Source organism: Populus alba, chromosome 3, assembly GCF_005239225.2.
Source record: "Populus alba chromosome 3, ASM523922v2, whole genome shotgun sequence".
NCBI lineage: Eukaryota > Viridiplantae > Streptophyta > Magnoliopsida > Malpighiales > Salicaceae > Populus > Populus alba.
This window is the reverse complement of record NC_133286.1, coordinates 1,656,158-1,672,061: the sequence shown is the minus strand read 5'-3', so window position 1 is coordinate 1,672,061 and position 15,904 is coordinate 1,656,158. Positions and strand designations below refer to the sequence as shown.

The following is a 15,904-nucleotide window of genomic DNA, read 5'->3' as shown; positions in this document are numbered from 1 at the left end:
ACTCCTCTGCTGGCATGGAAACCCTGAGTGCTGAGACTACCATGAAGTAGTAACCAAATGAAGACATCATTTTTTGGAGGCGCGTGACTCTTCCGAAGAATATTAGGAAACGAATTCTCTCCTGGAAACAAAACACAATAAAAAAAATTGGTGCCTGATTTTGTTGAATATGCACCCGAGGTGTTGTGCTTCCACAATTTTATATCCATGGCACCATGTAAGATAAAATACCTCCCAACTTCAGCAATTAGATATTCACAAACTGTTGCCTGCTGTTGGGTTGAGAGACGGTAAAGTCTTGGAAATTTGGACTTCAATGGAGCAATACCCCACCAACAATCCTCCCAAAACCTGGTAAAAAAATAGCAGGAGAGCAGCCCAAATCAATTGTTAGCTTCAAGACAGAGTATGTACAAGAGCCCTTCTAACAAACCGCCATTTACTACATCCAAAGCCACACAAATAAACTCTTGAAATTATAAAGATAGGTTGAAGAAGGACTTCATCGCACAACTTATAAAGATAGGTTGAGTGGACAAAAAAATTGAAAATAACAAAAATAGGTTGAAGAAGGACTTGATCGCACAAATTGAAAGTTGGAAAACTAAATTAGACCAAATAGCAGAGGTTAGGAACTTAATAGCATCAATGAAGAGCCTAATTAAAGGAAACAATGAGATTTTTGGACCAAATAGAAGAAAGATGTTGAAGATTAGGGAAAACTTGCAAAATAATTAAGTTCAAGGACTTAATTAGTTTTTTTTATGGGCTTGATTGATTTAATCAAGGGCATAATTAGAAGCAAAATTAAGATTGAAAGTCAATTTAGCCAAAATTGAAAGAACTCATTAAGTTCAAGAACTTAATTAAATTTTTAATAGGTTTCATTGACTTAATTGAGAGAAAACTAAGTTTAAAAGCCTAATTTGGGTTAAATTGCAAGTTCTAGGACCAATTTTGAATTTAAATAAGTTAATTGGTTAATTCAGGGACTTAACTGTGAAGAAAATAAAGATATTTGAATATTAATTAAGAGCTTAATTGAAAAGATTCAAAATCAAGAACTAAGGTGAAAAGGGCGTGTATTAGGGACTAAAATCGTTGAATCAAGGGTTACATTGAGACAAATTGAAAGTTTAATGATCAAATAAGGGCTAAATTAAACAATCTGAAATAAAGGACTTATAAATAAATGATGCACAAATCAAAAGATTCCAATTAATATTATTTGGGATGCGATCGCATGAATTAAAAAGTTTTCAAGTTAATTGAAGATGCATGCACCAAAACTCGAAGTATAGGGACTAGAATGAAATTTTTTAAAACCCTAATTAAAACCTTGATTTTTAGGGTTTTGGCCAGGTGACATATCACTTGGGTTTTAATTAAAAGAAGGAGTGACACATTGCTCGAACATTATTCTTCTTAAGTAAGAATATTGATCAAGGAATCTCCTTCAAATGAATGGGTACAACTACTTTGATCACCTCAAATGATCTAATTAACACCAATTTAGAAACACTTTCCCTATAAGAAGTTTTCCCATTGGAAAACAAAGTGAAATATATATTGAAATAATTGGATAAATGTATTAGTCAGAATATATGTCATAATTGATGAAATATGTTCTTAGGTACTTGAATTTAGAAATAGAAAGAACTCCATTTGACCCATCATGATAAAAAAAAAAAAAAATTAATAATAACCCTACCATTGGATAAAAACAAATTTCTTTTGTACTAAAATTAAATTTTATATAAAAAATTAACTTTTTATCTTTTATATAAAATTTAATTTTTATAGTTCTTAAAAAAAAATCTTCTCCCTTGAACCATAGTGAAAAGGCAATAGTCATCATTTTGGGATTATAATAGTGATAAGACCAAGCTAGAAAGACTTTCAATTCTTATATTTTTTACCTTTTTTATGTCGTGGATACACTTCTAGATGTCATTTATGAGTGAGCAGCTACTTTCAAGATTTTTTAGTCTGCAAACTCTATCTCAAGCACATTTAAGTTTAAAGTTCTTACAAGATCCGGTGCATTAGGCTATATACACAAATTTCACTTTTTACATTGATGGACATTAAATATAATGTTTTCTAGAGTTAGATACAACCTTCTTTTTTTTTTTGCATGAGAACTAAAACTATTTTTATTTGAATTTTTTTGCTTTCCAACATGAATATTAAAAAGTTAGGATTATAACTCTAATAAATAAAGCAAGAAACTCTGAGGGCATGCTATTATGGTGAGATTTTAAAAATTATTTTTATTTGTTCCATACACAAGATGTTTTTTATCCAGATCGATAAAGGATATTATCAATTCAATAATTTTTCTTATAACTATCTTAACCTAATTTTTTAATTTTCTAAAAAATAATAATATATATAAATAATAAATAAATAATAAAAATGAATAAATAAAAAATAATTTGAAAATTGGGTCAAGACAACACAAATTGAAAAGTTTAAAGACTAATAAAGATGAAACTATAAATTTGGAAGTCAATTTTGATAGAAATTGAAAGAATTGATAAGTTTGGGGACTTAATTAAACTTTGAATTAGTTTAATTAATGAAATTAAGAGCTTAATTGAAAAATTGATAAGTTTGGGGACTTAATTGAATTTGAAATTAGTTTAATTAATCAGGGGCTTAATTGAAGAAATATCAAAGTTTGAGACTGATTCAAGATAAAATTGTAAGAAATTAAAGTCTAGGGATCAAGGTGAAATGGCACGGGTACTATAGGAAGTTTAATTGATTTTTCCAGGGGTAATTTTAAAAGAATTAAAAGTAGAAGAGTCAATTAAGGACTGAATTGAATAATTCAGAAACCAAAGATAGTTTTGTAAATGACACTAAAATCTAGGGGTCCGATGGTAATTGATCCAGGGGAAAAACTAAAAAAAAAAGAGAGATTTTCCTCGAACAAGGGCCTAATTGCTAAATATCAGAAGTTTAAAGGGCAATTTGAAAATAGCTATTTCGGATGAAAACGACCCTGTTTCAATTCAAACTGTTCATCACCTTCTACTTAACACGGGGAAAACCGACTGTGCAGGAAGGAGAAGCGGTTCGTCTCTGCCAGCTGCCCACGATCCCTCTCGCCCCCACCATGCATGGACGAAAAGGGGGACGCAGAGAGGACATAACACAGGGGAAAAGAACGAACAGGGAGATAAACAGAGAACCACAGAACGACACTTAAACGAAACACGAAGACTGGAGAAAAAAACAGGAAGACAGAAACGAAGACAGAGGGAACAACACAGACAAACGAAAAACAGAACAAGAACGGAGAGAGAGATCCCAGAAATAAAAAAAGAGACCAGGGATAAAGAAGAATTCCAGAAGAAAGAAGAGAAGGTCGACAAGGTTGCCCAGCCACCAGTCTCTAGCGTGGCATTAAAAAAAAAAAAATTGATCCTTGGTTTTGAATTTATGTATTTTAACCCTTAATTGATAAATAAAATTCTAATTTTTTTAATTTGACCCCTAATTCGGTCAATTCCAGCCCCTATATTTATACATATTTTTCAGTTTGGTTCTTGGTTTTGAATTTCTTGGATTAAGTCCATAATTGCCCATCAAACTTTAATATTTATGCAATTAAGCCCCTGATTTGACCACCTTAACTCTTAAAAATTATAATTTGACCCTTGAACTTTAATTTCTTTAAATGAAAGTCTAAATTGTATTTTGATTTCTTGTCAATAGGGTCTTTTTTTGAGCGGTAGCGCACTACCTAGCATCTTGTATAATACATCGTTGTTTTGGTTTAGCATTTTATGTGTAGATGATGTCATGGCATGCAGGAAAGAGCTGGCATATATAAAAATAGTTTAATTGAAAATTCATATCATTTTTATCAAAACAAAGTGTTCATAAACCAATCAATAGTTGAATTGCTGACTGACAGTTGACCATTTCACAATTTATGTCTAAGTGGTCGGTGGATATGTAGCTGGAAGCAAACGACTGATTCAAAACACTTATCATCCTTTGGTGCATAAATTGTTCTAACCTCACTCTATCTTAATTGTATGTCTTTTATCGATCTATTAATCGTCAACACAAACGATGAACGTCCGATAATATTTATTTATTATATATAGTGTCATAACCCAATTTTTTATAAAGAATATAAAATCAATGATTAAAAAATATATATATTTGAGAATGGGGTTAAGACAACAAATTTTGAAGTTTAGGGATAAAAATATCAGATTTGAGAATAAATTGGTCAGAAATTGAAGAATTAATAAGTTTGGAAATTTATTTAAAATTTGGATTAGTTTAATTAATGAAATTAGAAGACTTATTAAGTTTGTGGACTTAATTAAACTTTGGTTTAATTAATTAAATAAATTCAGGGACTTAATTGAAATTTATCCAAAAAGGGAAAAATTGAAAGAATTAATTAAGGACCAAATTGAATAATCCAGGAATTAAGGACTTTTTTGTAAACATTGCACCAATTGAGGGATTTAATTGAAATTTGTCCAGAAAAGGGCAAAATTAAAAGGAATTTTTATTTAATTGAGATCCAACTATTACAATTCCAAAGTTTAGGGGTCAAAATGAAAATGCCACTATTGCCGAAACGGTGCCGTTGATACTAGGAATCCAGTGTTGCCAAAACGTCGTCGGTGTGGGGGGAACAGCCGTGTTCGTCTTCTCCATCCCGAGTCAACAGGCTGAAAATCTGCAACAGATTTGATCCAATAGTGGATCACGGCTCTCACCCATGATCTCGTTCATGGAAGATAACAGTCCTGCAAAGGCAGGACTGATTAGCGGCTGTGTATCTATAAAAAAGGGAGGCAACAACCCAGCAGAAGGGGAAGAAACGGAAAAAGCAAGGCAATCCCAGAAAAACAGAGCAACCAAAAACAGAACCAGAAATACACAGAGAAGAACAAAAACATCAACCCAAAACAGAGTAAAAAAAAGGGGCATAAACCAAACAAAATACCAATAGAGAAAAAGAGAGAAAGACTGAGGGGAGTCACAGATCAATCTTGTTTTCGTTCCTATAAGAAAGCAATTAATCCCCTAACCATCGATTATCAACAGAACTCAGTTGAACTCCACCAGCGCTGCAGCCTTCTTCACCGCCGTCTGAAACAGGATCCCAATCGATCACCGAACCATGGGCATTTGACAAAAAGCAGTAGAACCCACACCAGCATTGCAACCCTCCTCAGCATCGTTTGAAACAGCAAGCAGTCGAACTCCACCAGTGCTGCAGCCTTCTTCAATTGCTAGAAACAGGTGCGCCTTTTCCATATTTTCTCTGTTCTTCGGTGTCTAATTAATTGTTTGAAGTTTGAACAGTGCGGAGGTAATTTAATTACCTTCGCACTGTTGAATGCACGCGTGATTTGTTTCACGCGTGCATCCTGTTTTTAGCCGGGTCACTGGCTTGGGCCAGTGACCCGGGCCAGGCTGGCTGGGTTCAGCCCAGCCCAGCCCAAAACTAAAAATAAAAAAAATATAAAAATGTAAAAAATATATATAAAAAAAATTGTGTAGGTAAAAAATATATACATAAATGAATTTATTGTTTTATTTATTTATTCATTGACAAAGAAAAACACATAAAGTAAAATAGAATAAATTTATTTAGTATATTCACCGACGCTAGAGTCGGGAATTAAAAATACTAAGGTAAATTTATTTTATTTTATTTTTGTTTTGCATGCGTAAAAAATAATTTGATAAATAAATGAATTGATTTTATTTTATTTATTCACATAAGATAAAATAGGATAAATTTATTTAGTATATTCACCGACGCTAGAGTCGGGAATAATAAAAATACTAAAGTAAAATAGGATAAATTTATTTAGTATATTCACCGACACCAGAGTCGGGAATAAAAAATACTAAGGTAAATTTATTTTATTTTATTTTTGTTTCACATGCGTAAAAAATAATTTGATAAAGTAATGAATTGATTTTATTTTATTTTATTCACATAAGATAAAATAGGATAAATTTATTTAGTATATTCACCGACGCCAGAGTCGGGAATAATAAAAATACTAATGTAAATTTATTTTATTTTTTTAAAATTGATTTATACTTGTTTATTCACTGACGCTAGAGTCAGGAATATAATAAAAAATGATGATATTTTAATTTATTTATTTTTCCAGCTATGAATTTTTACCAACGCCAGAGTTGGAATTATTCGAGCTCGAATATTCACGGGTGCCAGAGTCAGGAATATTATAAACAAATCATCATAGCATAAACTAATAAACATTTAGCAATTTAAGACAAAACCAGCAATGCAGTCTGCCTTAGGTAGAATGTTTAAGGGGTGATAATATCTTCCCTTTTACGTAATCAGTCTCGGATCATAGAATCTCTGTTGACCAGTTAGGGTTCCTAGTGACCATTGTCGCACGTCGAAAAATCCACGCGCGACATCGGCTGGCGACTTTTCATCGTTGTCACGTTGATTGCTTGAATTTGGTTCGTTGGAGTCGCCACCTAGTAATTCATTGAGGGCTACTAGGAAACCTGATATACTGGTCTCGTCAGAGATCGCGGGTAAGGGACTGGTTGTGGTTAGGGAAGGTATTAGCACCCCTAACGCACCCTACCTGAGGTAAGCTGCTTTGCGGACTTGATGTGATTTTAAAAATAAAATTTTTAGCTCAATTCTAAGGCTTTGATAAATCAGTTATTAGTTCCAAGAATATCTATAGATACATGTTCTACATTTTCATGGAAAATACAACATGATTTTTATCTGTCCTTTAGATATTTGTGCATATAAATTAAATTCATTTTTTTTTATTCAATAACATACATAAAAAAATACAAGCACACACAAACATTTCTTTTTCTTTTCTTTTTTTATTATCACTTTCTCTTTCTTTTCTTTTCTTTTTTTTTGTTCTTTTTGTACATCACATTACAAAATTATAAAAAATTAAACCCTAAACAAAAATTACATTACATAATTTTAAAAAATACAAAATAGTCCCTAAACTCCAGAAATTGCAGGGAAGCCCTTCTGCCACCCGCAGGAACAGTGGTGGCGCGTCTCCCAACGCGCCACCGCCACTAGCGGCGCGTGGGTGCACGCGCCGCAGCCAGAAAACGCTGAAAAAGCAGGGGTCAGTCACAGCTTGCTCCCCTCTTCACTTTCCTGCCGGTGGTGAGGATCACCGCCTCCTGCAACAAGAGAAAAATGCACAAACAGTTGATTTTAATTTTATTTTCTCAGATCTGGTTCTGTCTCCTCTTCAGATCCATCTCATTTCTGTTTTCTCTCTTCCTCCGATGCTGGATCTGGTGGTTGTCGTCCGTGGCTGCTGAAGCTGCGGTGGAGATGGGGTGGCTGTCCGGTGGTGGTCGCTGCATTGACGGTCTTCACTCCTGTTGGTGGCAGCGATGGTCGGCCTTGCTGCTGTTGTTCGTGGGGCTCTTGCTGCTGGTTGCGCCGCGGTGGGTGACACGACCAAAAGCTTGATGTCTTCTCCCAAGTGCAGGAGTGTCGAAGTAATAAATAACCCGGCAAGACCGGGGTCGAACCACAGAGAGGTTAATTGTATAAATTATAAATAACAATACAACAACAATAATAACAATAATAGTAATAGTAATAATAAAGAGAGCTTTGAGATGTAAAGTTGATGTAAGGATTAAACAACGATAAAAATAAATGTCAAGGTTAGAGGATCCACTAATGGTACTTCAAACAAGTATAATATAAACTTTATTACTCAATTGGAAACCACACATAAAGGAGGTTCCAATCATATTATAAATTGTTAACATGATTACATTAGTTATCTTATTCGAATAAAAGCTAATACTTGTAAATGTTGGCAGGCATTCATGATTATATAACTTATGTTAACAACAAATCAAGTCCCTTTCATAGCTCAGGTGTCGGTTATACCATACAGTATGGGCTATGAAAGTACCAAGTATTTGTTTTGTACCAAGTGTTATACAACATAAATCTAGATTAACCATTTAACAAGCAAAGTATTAAAAGTGAACAAGATAACAAATATAAAACATGTTAGTATCCAACGTTAAGGTCCATATTAAGTTTATATTTATACTTATTCTTACACCATTAGTGTACCCTTTTCACCTTGACATAATTAACTTAGCTAAACATAATGAAAGAAAGAAACATAAATGAACAAGATAAGAACATAAATGAGAAAGAAGTTAACTAAGTAAAGGAAAGGAAATGAAGTGCATAAACTTGATATTAATGAAAGCAAAAACATAAGCAAATACAAAGAGAGAAAGCAAAGAGCATGATCTTGATCTGGAAACCAAGATGCCTCAATACATGGTAAGTGCCTCCTTTTATAGGCCAAAATTTTGGAACTATTGATTTGTTGACTAATTGATGAGTGGGTGGCCACATCTTGACTAGATAACAATCCTTATCTTCTTGTCTGATCAAGACGTCATTGCTAACATCATAATTTGCCCAGAATCCTCAAGAATGTTCTAGGAAATTGTCTCAGCTTTTCCAACAAAAAAAAAGATGAGGTCATTTGGACTTCTAGAACTCAAAGATATGGGCTGAACACTAAAAATAGTGTTTTGGGCTGCAGGACAGCTTCGGACTTCTTCGTTTTTCCTTCAATTTGGACTTCAAAACGACCTTTTCATATCTTGGGCTCCTCATGAAAGTTGTAGGCTTTTGTTCTTACCTTTCCATCCATATAAAGTGGACCTAAATCCGAAATCTAGAGCTCCAGATTATGATCCAATTACTGAGCAATGTTTCCGGTTTGGACTGCACCGACATCTCTTTTCTAAGTTTGGCCATCTCTTTGTCCTTTAACTTTCAATGCTTAAACTCATCAATCAATCCTTTTATTTATGTGATATTCCTGCATTTAAAATGAGCATTTACCATAAATTAAGGGATCTTATAATATCAAACTTGTTATTATTGAAACATGTTTTAGTTAAGAGTTATTGATACTTCAAGTGCAAAATGATGATATAAAACCTTGATAAACATGCACTTTTAAGTACTAATCACACCCCCCAACCAGCTTATTACTTAGTCCCTAGTAATCTAAAGCGTTAAAAATAGAGAAACAGTTTTGCAAGTTCCACAAAGCAAGGCATTCATCATTCAACTTCCATTAATCTATCCAGATAAAACAAACTCTCATTAAATTTATATTTCCTGCTTCATACTTCGTAAACAAGATATTAATAAACCTTCTTTTTGTGTGCTCAATGAAAACATAGATGATGGGGCTTTTGTTGGAAGAAAACAATATTATGTTCAAATGTTTAAGGTGAACTTCCTTGGTTGGGATTTTTTTTTTCTCTTTTTTTTTTTTCTTTTTTTTTTTCTTTTATTTATATATACACATACAACTTAAAACACAATGTATCTTTAACCCATGTAACGAGTTTTAGGCTAATGACTCCCAGACCAGTTGGTCTTAGGGCATTAGGTGTTGAGACACCCCTACGAGCTTAACACTCGGGTTGCAGATACTGATACGTAGATAAATGCAATGTTTGATTCCCTTAAGCTTTCTCCTTAACCCATGTAACAAGCTTTGGGCCAATAGCTCCCAAGTCAGTTGACTTTAGGTCATTAGGTGTTAAAACACCCTTCGGGCTTAATTGCTTTAGGTTAGGGAGGCTACGAAACCAAACTTATCCACGTTTTTATTATCATCAATACTATCTTTTTTTTTTTTTTTTTTTTTTTTTTTTTTTGCAAATTATAATACATCCTTTTCCCTTAGTTGTTACCTTCAACAAAAGAACATAATAATGTAATAATCCAATGTGCAACCCACAATCATATGTTAAAGTGTGTGTGTGTAAATGAAGGTTTAATAATACTTGTTAAATGAGTATATGAGCAGGAATCAAGTGATAACAATGTTGAGAGTTTGTAAACCTGAATATTTCAAGAAGTATTATGATAGACCTTTGGTAATGAAACTTACTAAGATGCGTCTCTTAGAGTCAATAAAATTGATTCCATACTCTTGTCATCCTAATAAACAAATTTTTTGTCAAATGGTTTTTTAATAATAGCAAAAACAGTTAGCAAATTAGTTTTTTTTTTTTTTTTTTGAAGTACTACCCTCTCCCCCCAACCAAAACGAGACATTGTCCTCAAATGTTCGAAGGTAGAAAAGATAGAGTATAGAAGACATCACTTGAAACAGCGAACAATGACAAAACCTGAAACACACTTAAAACAACATAAGAAGTAACAAACAAAATATATGCTATTAATAAAACCAAAAGACACACAAGGATTTCAACAGATGAAGGCTCAAATCTAATCTAAGCTTTTTTACGGCTTTCCTTAGTTGACCAATCTAGACGACTCATGCAGGGATCAATGACAGGGATGAAAGATTTGTAGTTGGTCAATCAATTGTTCAGCAGTAGCAGCAGAGATTATGATTCGTCGTGCCGAAGATGTTAGAAATTCCTGTTCCACAGCCTTGATCAAGGAAAGACAACAACTTATCATAAAAAACCATTAACATTTAACAAACCTATAGGTTTATGGTGAATGTTGCAGTTGGGCCCAAGATGAAATATGAAAGAATCTCTTCCAAATGTGCCCCAGACCACTGGTAAGGCAATGAAGGGCATTCAGCATGGTTAAACATGGTATTCAGTCGGTCAGACATTGTTGGGACCTGTAGTTCCTCTCTCCAATTGTTTTTCCAATGATGTCCTAGTTGCTAAAGCTTTGGGGACAACCCCCAAAAACTTGACTGCCTCCTAAAAATGCAGCCATTGACACACCTCCCATTAACCCAAGGCTGCCCTCCCCCATACACTAAATGAATCTTTCTCTCAGCTAGTACCCCGACCAAGATGATTTGCTGATTCTAAAAAACTCTTTTTTCTTTCCCAGAACTGGATCCACCGAAAACACAAATATTTCTTATATGATGACTTGAGGAACCTGCCATTTCTACACACTTCTATATTTGATGAATATATGGGAATGAGTGAGAAATGGAAGGAAGGAAGAGAAGAATTTTATAGATGAAAAAGTGAAAATGCAATCATACCACCTATATGTAGGCCAGCCTGTAGTCTCACAAACTCTCTCTCTCTTATTAATTATTTATTTTGGAAAAAGCATGTATGTACAGGTAGTTGTGATTGTGGCTCACATCTTCCCTTGGTTTTACTCCAAGAACGGCTTTAAACGCCCTCTATGGGTCGGGGATAGGCTTCCCATCCAGTTTTCTTAAAAACTGGCAATCAGGGTCTTTTTTAGTCAGATTCCCAAGACTAAGTCGATCATGTTCTTATATGGAATTGTGGCCATAAATCATGATATTACACGATGCACATCTCCACTAGGATTGCGTCTCAAGGGTCAACAAAAAGATTATCTAAAAGACCCCTTACTCAGGCCATCCTTAATGAATTGTATTTTATCTTCACGGTTTACAGATTACCATTCCTAAAGAACGACATGTCGCATTACAAGTCCATCTGGCACATCGATGACAGACTTTCAGTCGTTTTGCACGACGTTTCTTTGCAAAAGTGCTTTTTACCTGTTCCAGGCATGTGTGTGAAATGAAAAGAATTGGAGGACTCACCTGATAATCGGACCTTTGCTTCAATTAGCCAGCGAATATCTTCAGGAATTCCATGATTCATTAACAACCTCAATCTTGCACACCTAGCACGGTAAATTTTTGTAATCGCATTCTAAGGCCAGCGGGAAAATACCTTTTCAACTTTTCAAGAGTGGTGTCCATTTTTAAAAATTAGATATTGGGAAAAATATCTCAAAGAACGGGAGAAAGAGCAGAGAATTGTACAAATATATTACAAATATCAGTTATTTTGGGAAACTGAAAGAACCGACTTAAAGAGTCAACGGCAGTACCGTTATCCGCCATTTGACCGGGGTGATGAGACTAGCAGAGCACCGAAAAGTCACACTAAAAAGCAACAAAAAAAATGTGAGAAAAACAAAACTAATCAACCCTTTATCAATAAGATCTATTATTCAAAACCAATGGATTCATTTTCACTAGGAAACTCATCAAAGATAAGCTTTAAACGATGTTCATTTTACCTTCAAAACATTGTCATTCTTTGGATTCTCAATATCAAGGGCCCCATAAGGATACACATTGTGTTCAAAATAAATGGACCGCTCCATCTTGATCTTAGTTTTTCAGGAAATAAAATGGAGTTGAGAATATATAAAGCAAAAACTTTTTGGGACCTGGAAGAGGGCAGTATCAACTTTTTTGACAATTTTCACTAAGTTTTGCAGAATGCATGCTGTGTCCTTGAAATCATGGTGGGGCCAATAAAATCCATTTTGTAAGATTTTCTGGCAGTCGTCTCTCTTCGCATGAGAATTGAACTCCCACATGTCTTCAGAGAATGACGAAAAGTTTAATGACATTACTTTACCTCATTGTCGGGAATGCAATTTTTTGAAATATTTTGATCAGGACAATTTTTGAATAATGTAACAGGGTCATCTAAGTTAAAAGTTCTTCACTTCGTTTCAAAAACTTTTCCTTTTGTCTTTGCGTACTCCAGTGAGCTGGCAAATCTCCTGTTGCATAGAAAATTGATTATTTTTAGCAAACCAAGGCATTGAACTGAGAGAAAGTAAGGATATTCAGGAAAGTAATCAATCATCGATTGGTGTGATGTCAGATACTCAAATCTTGTTGTCACTCTTGATAAAAGAATTGGCATCAATATTTTTCGTTGCCTTTTTCATCCATGATTTGCTTCCAGAGAAAAAAAATCATTTGCAAATCTTCAGATTCATCCAACTCAATTTTACTTAAAAGTAGATTCAAGTGTGATCATGAACTAATTCTTCAATATGATAGGATCTCACTTCTTGTAAATCATATATCATCTTCCAGGCTGCTTGCAAACGTTGAAAATATTTCATCTCTAATGTTCATTGTTTCCAAAAGATAACTTTCATGAGTCCATTCCTACAATTAAATCAATGCATTAGAAGTTGCAAGAAACGGACGTCCTAAAATAATAGGAAATGAATTTACATGCTTCAACAGATTGCGTGGTCCAAGACAATAAAATCCACAGGATAAATGAATTTTATCGACTTTGTACATACACATCTTCAATTATTCCTCTAGGCACTTTTACAGATCTATCGGCGAGTAAAAGAGTCCTTACAGAAGTTGGTTTCTAATCTTCACCTACCTAGATTGAGACTTTGAAAAAAGAAATTGTCTGAATATGGAAGTAAATTCACACTAGCTCCAAGATCAAGTAAGGCTCTTTCAATTTTATGTTCTCCAATAAAGCAAGAAATTGTAGGACAACCAGGAGTCTTTCTTTATATTTCAAATCATTATTGTTCTGAAGAATGGCACTTACTTGTTCGGCTAAAAAGGCTTTCTTTTTTCACATTCAGTTTTTCTCTTCACAGTGCCACAGATCTTTCAAAAATTTAGCATAGGAAGGAACCTGTTTAAATAGCATCCAACAAAGGTATATTGATCCTTACCTGTTTTGAAAATTTCAAAGATTTCAGAGTTGTGACTAACTTTCCTTTGTTTGATCATGGCATGAGGAAATGGAAGTGCTGGCGGGGAATCAGCCTTTCTTTGCAATGTCTAGGTTCAACTCCTTCCTTACCCTCAGAGATAGACTCATCATCTTTCTCACAAGTCAAAGAATAGGTTTTTTCAATAACCTTTACCACTACGAAGAGTGATGACTGATTTGACTTGATCCATGTGTTGGCTTCCAGAATTACTTGCATTTGCATTGTATTGCCCCCTTTGGATTTTGCTGTGGTTGAGAAGGAAACTTACCTTTCTCTTGGAAACTGAGAGCAGATGTTAATTTTGCAAGAGCATCTTTAAAATCGGTCATGCTTTGAGTAAGTTGAGTGTTGATTGTCTCCTGCTTTTCAATGAATGCATGCAATTTTTCCTTCAAAATTTCTTCTAGAGGTGGAGCATAAAGGGGTGCATATCCATGAGAATTTTGGAAAATTATGGTGTGCTTGAAACGTGGATGTGAAGTTTGTGTATTATTGTTGTCACTCTTCCAACTGAAATTTGGGTGATTTCTCCAACCAGGATTGTATGTTTGCGAGTATGGGTTATGGTTGGGCCTTTGGAAAACTGTTTAAAGCATGGGCTTGTTCATGGAGGCATTCCTTGAAAGAAGGCAAAGTTGGACAATCATTTGTTGAGTGCTCCTTGTTTCACAGATTTGACACACAATGTCTTGAACAGATTTTAAATTGACCACTCTTTTCAATTCTAGTGCCTCGACTTTTCTAGCTAAAGATGCAAACTTGGCTTGGAGGTCATGATCTTCCCTAAGGTTGTGCATACCTCCACTAGATGTATGAGGTTGAGTTTACTTGGTGCCTCATAAGTACCTGTGGTGTCCCAATTTTGAGCATTTTCGGCTAGCAAGTCTAGGTACTCCATTGCTTCATTAGGGTCTTTATCTTCAAAGGTTCCATTGCACATCAATTCAAACCATTTTGCCTATCTCTAGGTGTTTAAACCTTCATAAAAATGTGAAACCAATCTCCATGTTTCAAAACCATGATGTGGGCAAGTATTTAAGCAAATCTCGATACCTATCCCAACATTGGTAAAAATGTTTCTCCTGGCTTTTGAGTGAAAGTGATGATTTGTCTTTTGAAAAGAGTTTGTTCTGTGAGATGGAAAAAACTTTCTTTAAAAATTGTTGTTGCATTTCATCCCAAGCACGAATGGATCCTGGTCTCAAATTTTTGTAACCATGTTTTTAGCTTTATCTTTTAATGAAAAAGGAAAAAAGCTTTAATCGAATGGTGTTCATGCTACAATTTGAGTTATTATAGGTATTACAGACCTCCTCAAATTTCCCTTAAATGCAAAGTATGGATTTTCTAAGTCTAAACCATGAAAAGATGGTAAAAGTTGAATAATGCCTGGCTTTAAAATTAAAATGAGATGCATCAGGAGGGAAAACTATGCATTGAGGTGCACTTGTTCTTGTGGGATTCATGTGGTCTCTAAGTGTTCTCATACGGTTATTCTCATTATTCTCATTATGAAAGCGATTGATTATCTTCTTCGGCCATATTTTCTGAAAATGATGAAGATACCCTACAAAGTCGACCACTTAATGTATGTGACCAAACTCTCATGCACGTGTAAGAAGAGAATAAAAGGAAGAAAAGAAAATAGAAGAAAAAAGAAACAAAACAAAACAAAGGAAACAAAAATAGCTAAAATGAAAAAGTGAAAAGAGAAAATAAATTAAATATTATAATTTATACAAGAATTTACCTCCTCGGCAACGGCGCCAAAAACCTTGACAACGACCAAAAGCTTGATGTCTTTCTCCCAAGTGCAGGAGTGTCGAAGTAATAAATAAACCCGGCAAGACCGGGGTCGAACCACAGAGAGGTTAATTGTATAAATTATAAATAACAATACAACAACAATAATAACAATAATAGTAATAGTAATAATAAAGAGAGCTTTCAGATGTAAAGTTGATGTAAGGATTAAACAACGATAAAAATAAATGTCAAGGTTAGAGGATCCACTAATGGTACTTCAAACAAGTATAATATAAAACTTTTATTACTCAATTGGAAACCACACATTAAAGGAGGTTCCAATCATATTATAAAATTGTTAACATGATTACATTAGTTATCTTATTCCGAATAAAGCTAATACTTGTAAATGTTGGCAGGCATTCATGATTATAACTTATGTTAACAACAAATCAAGTCCCTTTCATAGCTCAGGTGTCGGTTATACCATACAGTATGGGCTATGAAAGTACCAAGTATTTGTTGTACCAAGTGTTATACAACATAAATCTAGATTAAACCATTTAACAAGCAAAAGTATTAAAA

General features: G+C 34.2%; 1 pseudogene; it reads right to left on the bottom strand.

Moving 5' to 3' along the window:
• LOC140955400 (uncharacterized) overlaps window positions 1-15,181 on the bottom strand; it is a 92,715-nt pseudogene extending 77,534 nt beyond the window's left edge.
• Between the last annotated feature and the right edge of the window lie 723 nt (window positions 15,182-15,904).